At 50.0% G+C, this 13,853-nt stretch overlaps 1 protein-coding gene and 1 non-coding gene across 32 annotated transcripts in view; one reads left to right on the plus strand and one right to left on the minus strand.

Moving 5' to 3' along the window:
- TCF7L2 (transcription factor 7 like 2) overlaps positions 1 to 13,853 on the plus strand; it is a 200,682-nt gene that overhangs the window by 35,053 nt on the left and 151,776 nt on the right. The window lies entirely within an intron of this gene.
- On the minus strand, positions 6,382 to 6,454 carry TRNAE-CUC (transfer RNA glutamic acid (anticodon CUC)). The gene has a single exon. It is a non-coding gene; the product is annotated as a tRNA-Glu (tRNA).

A 13,853-nucleotide genomic window follows, 5' to 3' on the forward strand; every position in this document is an offset into this window, starting at 1 on the left:
ATCTTATTAGTGGAGTACCCCTCCTGAATTCAGGCTCCTGAGGGGTTCAGAAAGCAGGGACCCCCTCCTCCAGAGAGGAAAAGCCACGGGGGAGTGTCTCCCATTGCCCAGAGGGCTCAGGGTGTAACCCCTCGGCCGGGATGGTCCTTCTTTGCCAGCCTGGGCCGCCTGGCACCTTGAGCAGAGATCTCCCTGGGGAAGGCGGCAGGGGCTTTGGGAGGAGAACTCTGGCTTGCTGTGGTCACCAGCCCCAGGCTAGTGAACCTGTGGCTTCTCCCTCTGGTTCCCCAGGAGACCTCGCTTGGGTCAGGAAGGAGGACAGAGGTGGTTGCCGGGGCCAGTGGGGAGACGAAATGCCACGGGGGCCAGCATCGTGCCAAAAGCCGGGCAGCATGTAGACCTCAGGATGGACTGGCCTATGTATGTATTTGGAAGTATTTCTAGAGGGTAACCTCACTGGCTAAAATGCGTGTCTGAACAAGAGCCCCGTTGTTCCTTCAAGCCCTGTTGCACTGGCAGGATGCGGGCAGCGAGGCCTGGGGAGGGGCGGGCCCCGATTCCCTCCAGGACGCCCCATGCCAAGCCCAGGAGAGCGCTTCCCATCCGTCCCCTCGGGTGGTGGGATTGGGCAACCTGGCGAGCAGACAATGCACGTCGGTGGCATAGATTCCATTCCACACACCACCCTCGCCTCCTCTCCCCAGCCCTGGGAGGGAGACATGCCCTCCGGGAGACACCCAACCCCAACAAAGAGACTTTTGTGGGAACTGGAGGTGAGAATGCACGGGCGTTGGGATTCCTGGGTTTGAGTTCCAGCTCACTGCCAATCGCCTGGGCGCTGGGCTAACATTTCTGGAATCAAAAAGAAGTGCAGTCTGCCCAGCGAGGCCTCCTGAACTAGACGCTGCTGGGCACTACGCTTGCATTGTCTTCGCCAAGGGCTTGGAGCTCCTGGGAGGAGAGGGAATCGTGGGACATGGGATGGAAGGTGGTTAGAGCATCCTGTGGAAGGCTCCAGGCTCTGCCCTTCCCCCACCCTCCAGGCCTCTCCTGAAGTAATCTGCATTGATCCTTCTCTGAGATTCTGGAATGAAGTGTTAGGTCATTATGCTTCAGGCTTTTGTGATCAGAGAACTCTTGTTGAAAATTGAGATTTCTTGTGTGTCCTCTTTCTACTCCATTTACTGATCAGAATCTCTGAAGGCAGGACCTGGGAGTGAGTCTTTAGAAATAACATGCTTGTAAAGATGCTTTCTGCCGTCGGCTGCCTCCTGCTCCCCGCCCTGCATTGGACCAGTAGCTCTCCTGAGATGTATATATTTACAGTCCATATGATTGTCTTACTTAAAGTGTACAATTTGATGATTTGGGGTATATTTACAGAGTGGTGTAACCATCTGCATTATCTTGTCCCAGAAGGTTTTTATCACACACCCAAAAAGGAACCACATACCCATTAACAGTCACCCCTCATTTCCCCCACCCCTGTGGATTTACCCAATACTTGACATTACATATAAACAGAATCGTGAAATATATAGCTTTTTGTGTCCTGCTTCTTCTGCTCAGCATCATGTTTTCAGGGTTCCTCCATCTTTTAGCATATATCAGGTTTTCATCCCTTTTTGGGGGCCAAATAATATTCCATTGTATGGATATACACCACATTTTCTTTGTCCATTCATTGGTTTTTGTATGGACGTATGTTTTCCTTTCTCCTAGGTGTATACCTATGAGTGGAATTTGCTGAATTTTATGCTATTAATAGCTCTACGTTTAACTTTTTTAGGAAGAGCCAGATTTCTCAGACTTTGGATTCTGTGATGTGCCCTGTTGTGTCGGGCAATATGTGACTTTTCTTTGCCAGAGACAAGATATAAAGACTGCCTGTTAAAAAAACAGGTCACGTTAAATCCCCCCGCCCCCCAACCCCGCCTGTCGCCCGCCCCAGGCATTGGTTTAATTGGATGGATACCATCCGTTACCCTCCTGTAACCCAGGGGGGGTTTGACCCCAGCTCCGTGATACAGTCACCTGGAAGCTTCTAGAAAATAAAAGCTTCATCTCCAGATCAGTTAAATCAGAATCTCTAGCTACTGGAGTTTCGACCTGAGTTTTCACAAGTCAGTATTGCGTCTTTCTCTCCTTTCTCCCAAGGGTGAGAAAAAAAGGCAGAGAAGGACTTGTTGGTGCTGAGTAGATAGAGTCTAGGAAGATCCCAACACCCTCGGGTGTAAATGGGAACCTGGGACTTGGGCAGGGAAATGGGAGGAACTTGTGAGAGGTGACCTTTGGCTGGGATGGGGAAGGGGAATCTCTTAACCTCTATACAGTTTGGCTGTAGTTATTTTCGAGCTGAAGCACATAATAATACCCATAGAGAGGGCTGCTGAGAGAGTCCTTGCTTCCTTGACGGTGGCTGGACTTGGTTGTTGCGAGGTGGTCTTTCTGTCTCAGCCTGGGGGCGGGGCCCCAGGTGACCACCCCAGTCTCCTGCAGGGAGACTGATGAGGGATGGGGAGATGCACTGCTGGGACTTACTGTGGTGGCCTCGGGCATGTCACCACATGCCGGGAGCTCAGAGGGAGGGGACAGCTCCAGGAGGACCTTTCACCTGGGCTCCTCTGTGGATCAGGTCATCTCCTGCGCCGGCCGCTGCTGGGTGTTTCGGTGAAATTGGTATAAATGTCACTCGCTCTGCACTTGCCTCTCTGAAGCTTCCTCCCAGGGGTCCTCGCCTCCCTCAGGACTGCCCCTCCGTTTCCCTCTGTATAGTGATCACTCGCTGGCTGGCATCGTCCTTTACCTGTGTTGTCCCTTCCCCACCTGGAGGTTCACACCAGGGGGACAGGAGGCGTCAGTTCATTGCTTTCTCCTCATTGCCTCGGGGGCTCCAGAAATATCCTGAGTAACTGAGTTATTGAGTCTTCACCTCAAGTATCCAATGACTGTGGGGATGTAGCTTTGAGCCTCTGGAAGCTGAGACCCTTTTCTTTTATTTAATAAATTATATTCAAGAAGAAATAATAATGGTCAACATTTTTTTTTAAGACACCAGATAAGCCCACTTTATTGTTTATTAAAAAAATATGACAATCAGGAGTTTTTGTAGTATACCTCTTCTGGGGCATACATAAATAGAAAAAGTTTGTACCACATAAAAGGCATTATCAGATTGAACTAGGAAACTGGAAGTGGGTTGGCAGTTGTTTAAGGAGATTAAAAAATAACATTTATTTAAATACCATGTCTTTTTCTGATACTTTATAAATCTTAGTCTGGTCAAAAAATTCTTTCTGGTTATGGAACAATCCGACCCAGTAAATAATGATCAACATTTATTGAAAAACTTGTGTCCTGCATGTGGCTAAGGACTTTATTATCTTTGTTATACCTTATCACAGTCCCTCAAGTTTGGTGGTCATGGACAGCTTCCCTGTATATAGGGTGAGGAGCAGGTCAGTAGGAAGTACATCCCACTCTAGAGCTCTTAGATCTCTGTTGCCTCCAGGGAGGGAATTAACAAATAAAAAGAATCCTGTGCATTGAAAAAAAAGATACTTGGGGAGGAGGAGGATGCTAACCAAAATGGTCTGTGCTTCCTGTCAAGGTATTTGTTAGGGCACCAGGAAATAACTCTGCCTTCAGTGATACCCAAGGTGATGCTAAATTGGTTTTTGCCTAAAAGCCGGAAAAGTGGTAATGTGCTGGTCCACGTGGCTAGGATACTGACGCTGGCCACTCAGTGGAGAGAGCTGAGTATGAGCCTGGCCCCTCTTCCCTCCCCACCCGCCCAAGATCCAGAAGGTTGTCCTCATTGTCAACCATTACCCAAGACCCGGGCTTCCTGAGCGTTGAGTGATGGCCATAGGAAGCCGTTAGCCCAAACCTCCGTGAGGCCCTTGGCAGAGGCTGGAGTACTCACCAGTGATCCTTATCCAGCAAGGCCAGAGGCCACGGTTGCCACCTCTCCTTCCTCAGCTGGCTTCTACAGAGCATGGTGCTCTCTGGCCACCAGCACTTAGCATGTGTGAAGCCAGCAGGCTGATTGATGCAGGGTGTATAGTATGCCCGGTTAGGGCCTTCTAGCCAAAAGGGGCCAGACAGACTGTTTCGTTTACATCCTTGTTTTCAGATCAGGAACTGAGAGGGAGATGAAGGTCATAACTCCTCAGTGACGGAGCTATGGCTAGAGCGCAGGGTTCTAGAGGGGAAACTTCTGCGGGTTTGGGGTACTTCACAAGGGCCTTCTGTCTTCTGAGACCCTGTGCTCCTCAGAGGTTAGAATTTATTTTGGGGAAGGATAAAACACAAGAGGTGGGGTTCCTGCTCCACCATGATTGTGAGGGGTGATGAGGGTGGTGGTGCGGGGCTGAGCTGAAGTCCAAGTGGTTCTAAGGAGTTTAGCGAGACCCTGCTCAGGTATCCTTTTCCTCAGAAAATAACAAAGCAATGACGTTTCTGAAGAGATCTTGAAGCCTGTTTGCTGTGGGCTTTGTAGTCATTACATGGTGAGTTGGGTATTAATAATTTCCTCCCTACTGCCCACTGTTGGGCAAGTCACTTAGCCTTGGGACATCTGTGAGAATTGTCTGCAGCTGGTAGAGCATTTCTCAACTTGGAGGGGACCTCAGTCTAATGGGGCAGGTTGGCTTACACAGACCACAGGTCCGTCAGCATCTGAAAAAGTAGATGGAGGGACTTCCCTGGTGGTCCAGTGGTTAAGACTCCGATCTTCCACAGCAGAGGCACAAGTTTGATCCCTGGTTGGAGAAAAAGATCCTGCATGCCGCATAGTGTGACCAAAAAATAATAAAAATTACACACACACACACACACACACACACACATATAAGAAAAGTGAAAGTGTTTTGCTCAGTTGTATCCGACTCTTTGGAACCCTGTGGACTGTAGCCTGCCAGGCTCCTCTGTCCACAGAATTCTCCAGGCAAGAATACTGGAGTGGGTTGCCATACCTTTCTTCAGGAGATCTTCCTGACACAGGGATCAAACTCAGGTCATTTGCATTGCAGGCAGATTCTTTACTGTCTGAGACACCAGGGAAGCCCCTATATGTAAGCAGTGGAGAAATTATGGTTTGTCTTGGTTTGAGTTGCGATGTTTTGTTTTGAAACTTTAACATGAAGGGAGGATGGGAGGGGTGTTTTGTTCATCTGCAGGGCAACCAGATGAAAGCCGAGAGGCACCAGCCCTGAGGTTCTCCACCATGGCTTCCCTGGTGGCTCAGCTGGTTAAGAATCCGCCTGCAGTGTGGGAGACCTGGGTTCGATCCCTAGGTTGGGAAGATCCGCTGGAGAAGGGAATGGCTACGCACTCCAATATTCTTGCCTGGGGAATCCCCATGGACAGGGGAGCTGCAGTCCATGGAGCCGCAAAGAGTCAGACACAGCCAAGCACGCATTAGGCCTGAGGGGCTCATTGTGAGATTCTTGGGGAGCTGATGATGATGGCATTGGTTGATAGCCACATGGCCATCCCCCAGAGGCTGAAAAGGAGGAAGAGGCCCATGGGCCTCGCTGGGAAGGGCCTTGTTGAGCTGCTGCCTTCCGGGAAAGGATTGACACCCTTCCCCGACCAGGGAGGAGGCCAGGGACCAGAGAGGACCAGCCCATCCAGTGGTTGCACCTTCAGAGTGCCTCCTGGTCTCATCCACTCTGTCCTGCCCATCCGGATTGCCTTCTCAGACCCGGGGTCAAGCTCAACGAGATTCTGTGTTGGTTTCTTTTCCCGTGGAGCTGGGGTGTTATACTGAGTCCCAGTCCCTTACCTCATGAATGCTCTTGGCGGTGAACATTGTCCTCTCTGAGCAGTTTTATCAGCGACCCAGTATTGTAAGCTAATCCATCATACCTGGCTTCCTTCCGCATGGACTTTATTCTGATTTCCGGTGTGTTATGTTTATGGAGGAGATGGTTAATCAGCTGCCTTGACAATTAAAAGAAAAAGGCGCAGGGAGGGCTATCCTGGGGATATTCTTGATGGTGGCCTGGCCCAGGCCACCAGAGCCTAAGTTCTGTTCATGCTTAGTCACTTTCTGGTTGTACAGACCAGCCTTCCAGATTTAGTTTTTTTTATTTGTAAATTGAGTTGGACTAAAAATATTCCTTAGTTTTTCATATACGAAGACCAACCCCCCCCCCCCCATTTTTTTACGTGTAAATTTTCTTAGAGGGTAGCATTCATGAAAGGAGAAGGGGGAGTAAAGCTGTACGGAGCAGGGGAGGTGCCAGAGGGCAATGCTGATAGGAGAAAGTGTTTGCCAGTCCAGGGAGTGAGAAGACACCCCGCCTCCCCTGCCTTTTTTGTTTTCATTTATTTATTTGGCTGTTCCGGGTCTTAGTTTTGCAATATGGGATCTAGTTCCCTGACCAGAGTTCGAACCTGGGTCCCCCGCATTGAGAGCACAGAGTCTTAGCCACTGGACCACCAGGGAAGTCCTGAGAAGACCCATTTTTAAGTGGTGAAAATTACACAGACTCTCCTCCCTTCATCAGACCTTAACACAACCCTCCGTCACTGAGTGGTTACCAAGCTAAGTCCCTGATAGACATTTTGCGGTTCCAGCCCTGTGTGAGGCACACGCCTTTCCAACTGAGCAAACATGGGCACAGGAAAGGCAAGTGACTTGCTCAGAGTCACACGGAAAGGAAGGGCTTAGAAGCCCAAGCGCTTAGCTGCTGCATCTCCTCTCGTTAATATTCATGTCTGCTCTGTATTTGCTGATGGAGAACCATACGCCGTGACCACAGGCTCTTAAGAATTTGGTTAATGCCTTCGCATGAGCTCATGTGTTTGTTAGCCATCAGCACATGAGCATCCAATGAAGAGGCAGGTTCAGCAGAGGGAGAGGTTCTTCCCGTGTCTGCTCCATCCGTCTGGCTTGGTGATGAATGCGGAAGTGATGCTGGCTCCCCACGCTTTCCATGTGTGCATGGGACTTTCTAGCTAACCGGGTTCTCTGCTGCAGGACGACTCTGTCCATCCAGACCTGTGCAGTGGGCTAATGGAAACGGTCCTGGGTCATCGTGTCTGTGTTCCATGTGGCTGAATAGGCAGTTGGTCCCTGACCTGAGGGTAGCACCCCTCAGCCTAGGAGGTGTTGGACCTCCTCCTCCGTGGGGAGGTCCTGTAATAACAGGAGCCCTGATATTACGTAACAGCCCCTTGGCTTAGCTTGGTGCCTTCCTCCTGAGAAGCTGTCTGTGATCTGCAGATGCCATCTTGGTTTGTTTTCTGGGAGGAGAGGGGGAAGCTGCCCAAGACTTGAGTTCCTCTGTGAGGGATTTGAATACAGGTCAATGGGGTTGCTGGGGCAGTCTGTCCTGGTCTGGATACAAAACTGAACACCCTGACGTTTCAGTTATTTGTCCCATAGGTGTAAGGCCTGTGTTAGAAGACTGTCCTGGCCCGAGGACTTCCCTGTTAGTAGAACTTAGTGCTAGGAATTCTCTGGTAGTTCAGTGGTTAGGATTTCGTGTTTTCATTGCCAAGGGTGTGGGTTTAATCCCTGGTCGGAGAACTAAGATTCCACAGGGAATGTGGTGTGGCAAAAAAAAAAAAGGGAAGAGAACTTGGTGCTACTGTTCAATTTTGGGCTTCCCTGGTGGCTCAGATGGTAAGGAATCTGCTTGGAATGCCAGAGACCCGGGTTTGATCCCTGGATCAGGAAGATCCCCTGGAGAAGGGAATGACTAGCCAATCCAGTATTTTTGTCTGGGAAATACCATGAACTCAGGGGCCTGCCATGGGGTCGCAGAGAGTCAGACACGACTAAAGCGACTACCACTTTCACTTTCAATGGGTGTTGTCTATAGATCTCAGGAACTGTGTGGATCCTTGGAAATGCCAAAGAGCTTGTAGTTTTGACCACTCATGTCTATAAATACCCTTGTCTATATTGTGTTGAAACGAAAAGGTTGTGCAGACTGGATTGAGGAGAGCTGGACCGAATCTTGGATGCCTTGATGTACCTCCCCAGGGCCTGTTTTCTTTTTTTTAAGATGAAATGGGGAGTGGGCTGTCTTCATAAATGTCCTTTAGCATGGAACCCCAGGAGCTTCCTCCAAAAGGTCTGGAACTGAGTACTTCTCGGGGAGTCTGCATGAGCGGTCACCTGTTGGAGAATTCAGATGCTCATTGAGAGGTCCGAGAAGTCCTGCATAAAAGAGAATCCAGATAGCTCTTTGTTGGCCTGAGCAGTGCCCACCGGGAACTGTGGGATTAGGTGATGCTTGAGCAGTCTCCCAGGGGTAAGATGAATCTCACTCCCTTTCTTTAATCCATCTGACATGGGTCACAGGTGTGTCCGCTGGGTCAAGGGATGGTCCCCGCTTGGACTAGCAGGCTGTAAGAGAAGGAGCGTAGCATTACTGGTGCTTCTCTATTTCATCACCCAGGAAACCTAGCTCTGGAGGGAAGAGGACAAATCAAGACCCACCAGGATTGGGGCTTCAGACCCTTGGCAAATAGAAGTATGCAGTTGAATAATGGGGGGCTTCCCAGGTGGCGCTGGTGGTAAAGAACCCGCCTGCCAATGCAGGAGACACAGGATTGATCTCTAGGTCTGGAAGGTCCCCTGGAGAAGGAAATGGCAACCCACTCCAGTATTCTTACCTGGAGAATCCCATGGACGGAGGAGCCTGGCAGGTTACAGTCCATGGGGATCGCAAAGTTGGACATGACTGAGCACTGACTTGAGTTGAATAACTGTCAGAGAGTTGGCCATGGTCTGGTTCTTCTTTTCAAAGGTGAGCAGTCTTCAGGCCCAGAGAGGCTGTGTGACCTGCCTACAAGCTGCAGTTCACTGACAATGGCTCAGGTTTAACAAATCACTCAGAGGAAGACATCAGAGCTGTTTAATCTGCCAGATGGTGTTGGGGTGATGTCTTTCCTGGACAGTGTAAGCAACGCTGTTTTCTTAGGATGGCCTTTGGCAGTGCTCTTGTTGTCCCAGCCCTGGCAAACTATCTCTTGGGCCTGGAGGGGAGGGCCCGAGATCATGCCTCTGGTAGAAGGCTCTGAACACAGGAGCATAGCATGTGGTGCGCTGGCTCCGCCCATGCGAGCCACAGCGCAAGATTTGCTTCGCTGCCTTCGGTTGGACAGACACTTTTCTTTTTCTGTTTCAGGGTATTTGATGTGGTTGGGTCATATTTCTCCTCCTCCAAATTCCCTGTTCGTGCTCCACCCTCCACTCCTCAGTCGTCCGTTGCACCAGCCAGCCACAGCCTCCTCATTGCTTTTAACTGTGTACAAACTGGGTTTTGACAAACATGATGAACTGGGTATTTTTGGAAGGCTCCAGAGGGCAGGCCTGGAGTCAGGAATGTTTCCTGCAACCCCTGCATCCAGTGGGCGGGCCTCCGTCACCCTGCCCTGGGGTGGGGATGTGCCTGCTGGGAAGCCAGGGCAGCCAAGGAGGGTTGGAGAACTCCAAGCTTTCCCAAGCCTTTGGAAGGCTCCTAGGAAAGAGGAGCCTGAAACTTTTATCATCATGACTACAGGTGAAAGACTTTCATTTGGCTGTGCTGGTCCAACAAAGACTATTTTATTTATGTGTTTCCAAGCCCTTAAAAATTCTTTTAGGGCACATCAGTGGGGAGTTAATAGAAACTTTGAAATGAGAAAAATGCCTGCAGGGTACGCAGAACCCCAGCCAGCCAGCTGTGAATTGTGTGTTGTTAGCTGGTAGGTTGGTGCTCAGAGGAGCGGCTGGCTGGACAGGGTAGTGAGCCGTGGACTGTCTTCTCCATTGCCTTAGTTTTCAATGATTAAGTGGTTTTTTTTTTTTTTTTTCCCTTCGTGTGGTGAAAAGGGAGGATTCCTCTAAGCTTTTCTCTGGGCATGTTAACTCCAAAGGATCCTCTGGCATTTCTGGTTTGTGCCACAAAGAAAGCTTGGAGGGGAATGGATGTGCCCTCTCCCTCCTTCCCAGAGAACCAAATCACATTTGAAGATGCTTGTTGTTAGTAAGAAGGGTGTTTCTATTGTTTTTCTGAGTGTTGAGTTTAAAGCTAAACAGAAGAGATGTGAGTCTAAGCCAGGCATCACTAAGATAGTCTGTTTTCCCCCAAAGTAATGTCCTAAAGAATTAAAAAGCCTTTGAACACTCATTGTTTATATTTATCAGCGTAGACGGAGATGCTTTGGGGTCCAAGTCCAGCTACCTAGGGGATCAATGTTTGGCTTTCTCTGGGCCTCACTTTTTTTTCCATCTGTAAAATGGCCCAATAACCTCTGCCACCCTGGACAGATTGAGGGCAGGAGAAGGGAGTGGCAGAGGAGGAGATGGTTGGATGGCATCACCGATTCAATGGACATGAGTTTGAGCAAACTCCGGGAGTTGGTGATGGACAGAGAGGCCTGGCGTGCTGCAGTCCATGGGGTCACAGAGTCGGACATGACTGAGCGACTGAACACCACCACCACCCTGGATGAGGGTGAGAGTTCAATGGACTGGCAGCTTCCAGCCCTCAGCCCCTGTTCTCAGGAAGATAAAGCTGTGACTTATGAAATCTATGGATCATGTTCAACCTTATATGAACCCCCGGGAGAGCATCAAAGTGGCCTGACAAAACTTCAGACCCAGAAGTTTTGGGTTCAGTGAGCTGATCCTCGAGTGCGTGTTGTGCGCTGGATGAGCTGGCCACCAAGGAAGCTGGCTGGGAGCTCAGCTTCTCTGAAGTTCCTTGGGGCTGCCTGGTCCAGCTTGTTTAGCTGAGTGGTTTTCAAATGGAGATGATCTTGCACCCCAGGGTGCATTTGGCGATGTCTGGCGATACTGAGGATTGCCGTTCCTTGGGAGGTGCTGCTGGTGTCTAGTGAGCAGGCGTGTTGCTGACCCTTCTGCGGTGCACAGGACGGATCTCCGCATGACAAAGAGCTATCCAGCCCAGGTTGTCAGTGGTGCGGAGGCTGAGAATCCCTGGTTGAGTGTCTGGTGTGAGTGAGCACATGTGCGTGTTTCCTGTTGTACGTTTGGGAAGGGAGACCCACATGTGCCGCCCCCAGTGATCACCCTGGGGGAGAGGTGCTCATCGGCGCCCTAGCCCTGGTGTTGGTTAGGGGAACGTCATGATGGAGGCTGGCCTGTGAAGAGCCCTGAGATCCAAGGGGAGAAAGAATTTAATTTGATTTATTTTGTGGTTCTATTCAATTGCCTTCGTCTCTATTTTGAGACGTTCTCTTCCAAAATTACAGTAAAACACACAAGAAGAGAAAAACCACATTATCCCTCCACTTTGTCTTGGAAGATGGCCTAGTGAAGAAGTCAGAGTTCTCCACCTCTTCAGATGTAACTGCTTTAATAGTGTGATATGCCTATATATTTTGCCCATCTCCAAATTCCATTGCAGGGCCTTTGTGTATATATATATGTGTGTGTGTGTATGTGTTTTTATGTATGAGTATATATTATATACATATATGTATATATGTATTCTTACATATGAGAATATATATAATATACATATGAATGTATTTTTGCTTATACATATATGTGAATAATATAGGAAGAAATTAATTTTTTGAATCTTGAGTCATCGGAGACTTATGTAATGACCAGAGGCAGCCCTGATTATGTATATGGGCAAAGCGTTTTGTGAACAATGTCTCCTTTGTGTAGCACACAAAACAAGCTTTTCTTCAGCATTGGGCATGCAAGTTGGCCTTCTCCAATGAGGGCCTCTCTTTACTCCTCCTACCTTTGAGCAAACATTATTTATTGTGGCTGATATGTGATCAGGTCTTGATTTGGGGTTCTTTTTGATGCTCTTTCTTTGTGGGATCTCACCCACGTGCCCCTGGAGACCCTCTGACTGGCAGAACCTTTGTTTGCCAACCACCCATGTGGTGCCAGCAGCATCTGCTTTGTGGCCAGCCGTCCCCAGAGTCCCAGTGTGGCCTGGGGATGGTCTCCGTGATTGGACCTGGCTGCCTCCTGGAGTCACTTTTGGGCTTAGAAATAATGGCTGTGCTCTCTTCCCCCCTCCCCTCTCCTCCCTGGCCCCCTTTCCCAGTCATTTTGATCTTTGTTCCTAGTAACTTACCAAATGTGTTATGGAATAGCTGGGGGAGGGGGACGGGAGCTTGTCTAAGATAACCTACCTTGTGCCAGCCCCGGCGTCTGGTCAGTCGCTTCTCCAACCCTCTGATGCCAGTAGGTGGGATTCTTATTAAACAAGTGGGAACCTGACTCTCTTGGGGAACTTGCCTGAGGGTCTAGAGGCAGCAGGTCTCATGACCGGATTGACTTAGATCCCCAGACCCTGCCTGTGAGGTGGTGGTCGACGGACCACCACTGTTTAGATGACTTGGGTGGGACTTCCCTAGTGGTCCAGTGGTTAAGACTTTGGTGCTCCCAATGCAGGGGGCCAAGGTTCGATCCCTGATCAGGGAACTAGATACCACAGGCAGCAACTAAGAGCCCACAGGCCTCAACCAAAAAGATCCTGCATGCTGCAATGAAGATCTTGCGTGCCTCAATGAAGACCCATATGTTATAAAAAAATACAGATGGCTTGGAGCTTGGTGGGGCTCTGAGGCTGGAGGCTCCATGCTCACCTAGATAGAGGCAGTAGGAGCTGTGGACACGTGCCTTCTGTGTGGGAAGCTGGAGAATGGACACATTCAGGGGCGTTTTGGGATTCCCCTGGGGGCTGCAAGCAGTGAGCCGAGCCTGGGATTGGTAACCCATCGGGGACTTCACAGATGGAAGAAATGGACAGAGAAAGGGGAAGTTGATTGCCCAAGATCAATCAGTTAGTGTGTACTTGATGAATGAGAAGCGACTCCCCCGGTTCCTTGAAGAGCGGATGGACTTTTGATCTTTAGGAGGAGCGCCTGGGCGTGGAGAAAGCTCTGGGGTGGGGTGCTGCTTGGGGCAGGAAGTGCAGCGAGAGCCGCTGGGGTCGGAAAGTCACGTAAGGGCCAAGCAGGGAGGGTTCCCGGCCAGAGGATGTTTTGGGTCTGCGTGGACTCCAGACAGGACCCGTCAGTATTTTAGGGAGCTGCAGCTGAGACCTTCGCCTGGAGGAAGGGGTAGCACAGTGGACAGTGGTACCTTAAGGTCCTTTGGTACTTATTCAGACCCAGAGCTTAATAGGGTCTAGCTCTGCCGCAAATTAGAGATGGTGGCTGGCCACAGTGAAACAAGACTCCTTTCCCCAGTCCTACTTTTTTACAGGAAGATTTCCCTGTCTGGAATCGAGGTGGCACTTTTCTTCTCCCAGCTGTGACTCATCATATGTTTTCAGACAGTTCACATTAAATTTCCCCCTGGGAATCGGAGTATCTGTGGGGTGTGGGTGTTCACACAGCTCCGCTTTTTGTAAACCCTCCTTTGGATCCCTCAGAGTGTCTTCCTGCCTAAGCCTCTGTAATTGTTGCAGTTCTGGGGAATGGGGGCGGGGGCTTTGTATTGTGGCGCTCAGACCCTGGACATGTTTCCTGGCCCCTGGAATTCATCATTAGGGCAAAGATGAATGAATGAAGGAGTGAGTGACTGTATGAAGCCCACGGTGCTCAGGGTGGTCTCGTAGGTGGTCTGATGTGCTGCAGGTCATTTGAGTGGTACGTGCTGTAACTGTGAGCAGAGGGCCCTTTCACCGTCCAGTGAGCAGTTAGCGTGATGCTGGTTTGTGGTGCCGTGCAGAGGGAAAGCCTGCTTCTTGGGGGAGGAGTCTGAGGTCCGTGAATAACATTAGCTGGCAGGATCACTGCAGAGGAGGTGCGCGTCTCACCGGGCTTTAAATTGGGTTTGAGCTGGCGAAATTCTAAGTCCTTTCCTATATCCCGAGCTTCATCGTTGGTGTTATCTGCTGGGCTTCACTCTG

The sequence above is a fragment of the Dama dama genome, chromosome 15 (genome assembly GCF_033118175.1).
Source record: "Dama dama isolate Ldn47 chromosome 15, ASM3311817v1, whole genome shotgun sequence".
Taxonomy (NCBI): Eukaryota; Metazoa; Chordata; class Mammalia; order Artiodactyla; family Cervidae; genus Dama; species Dama dama.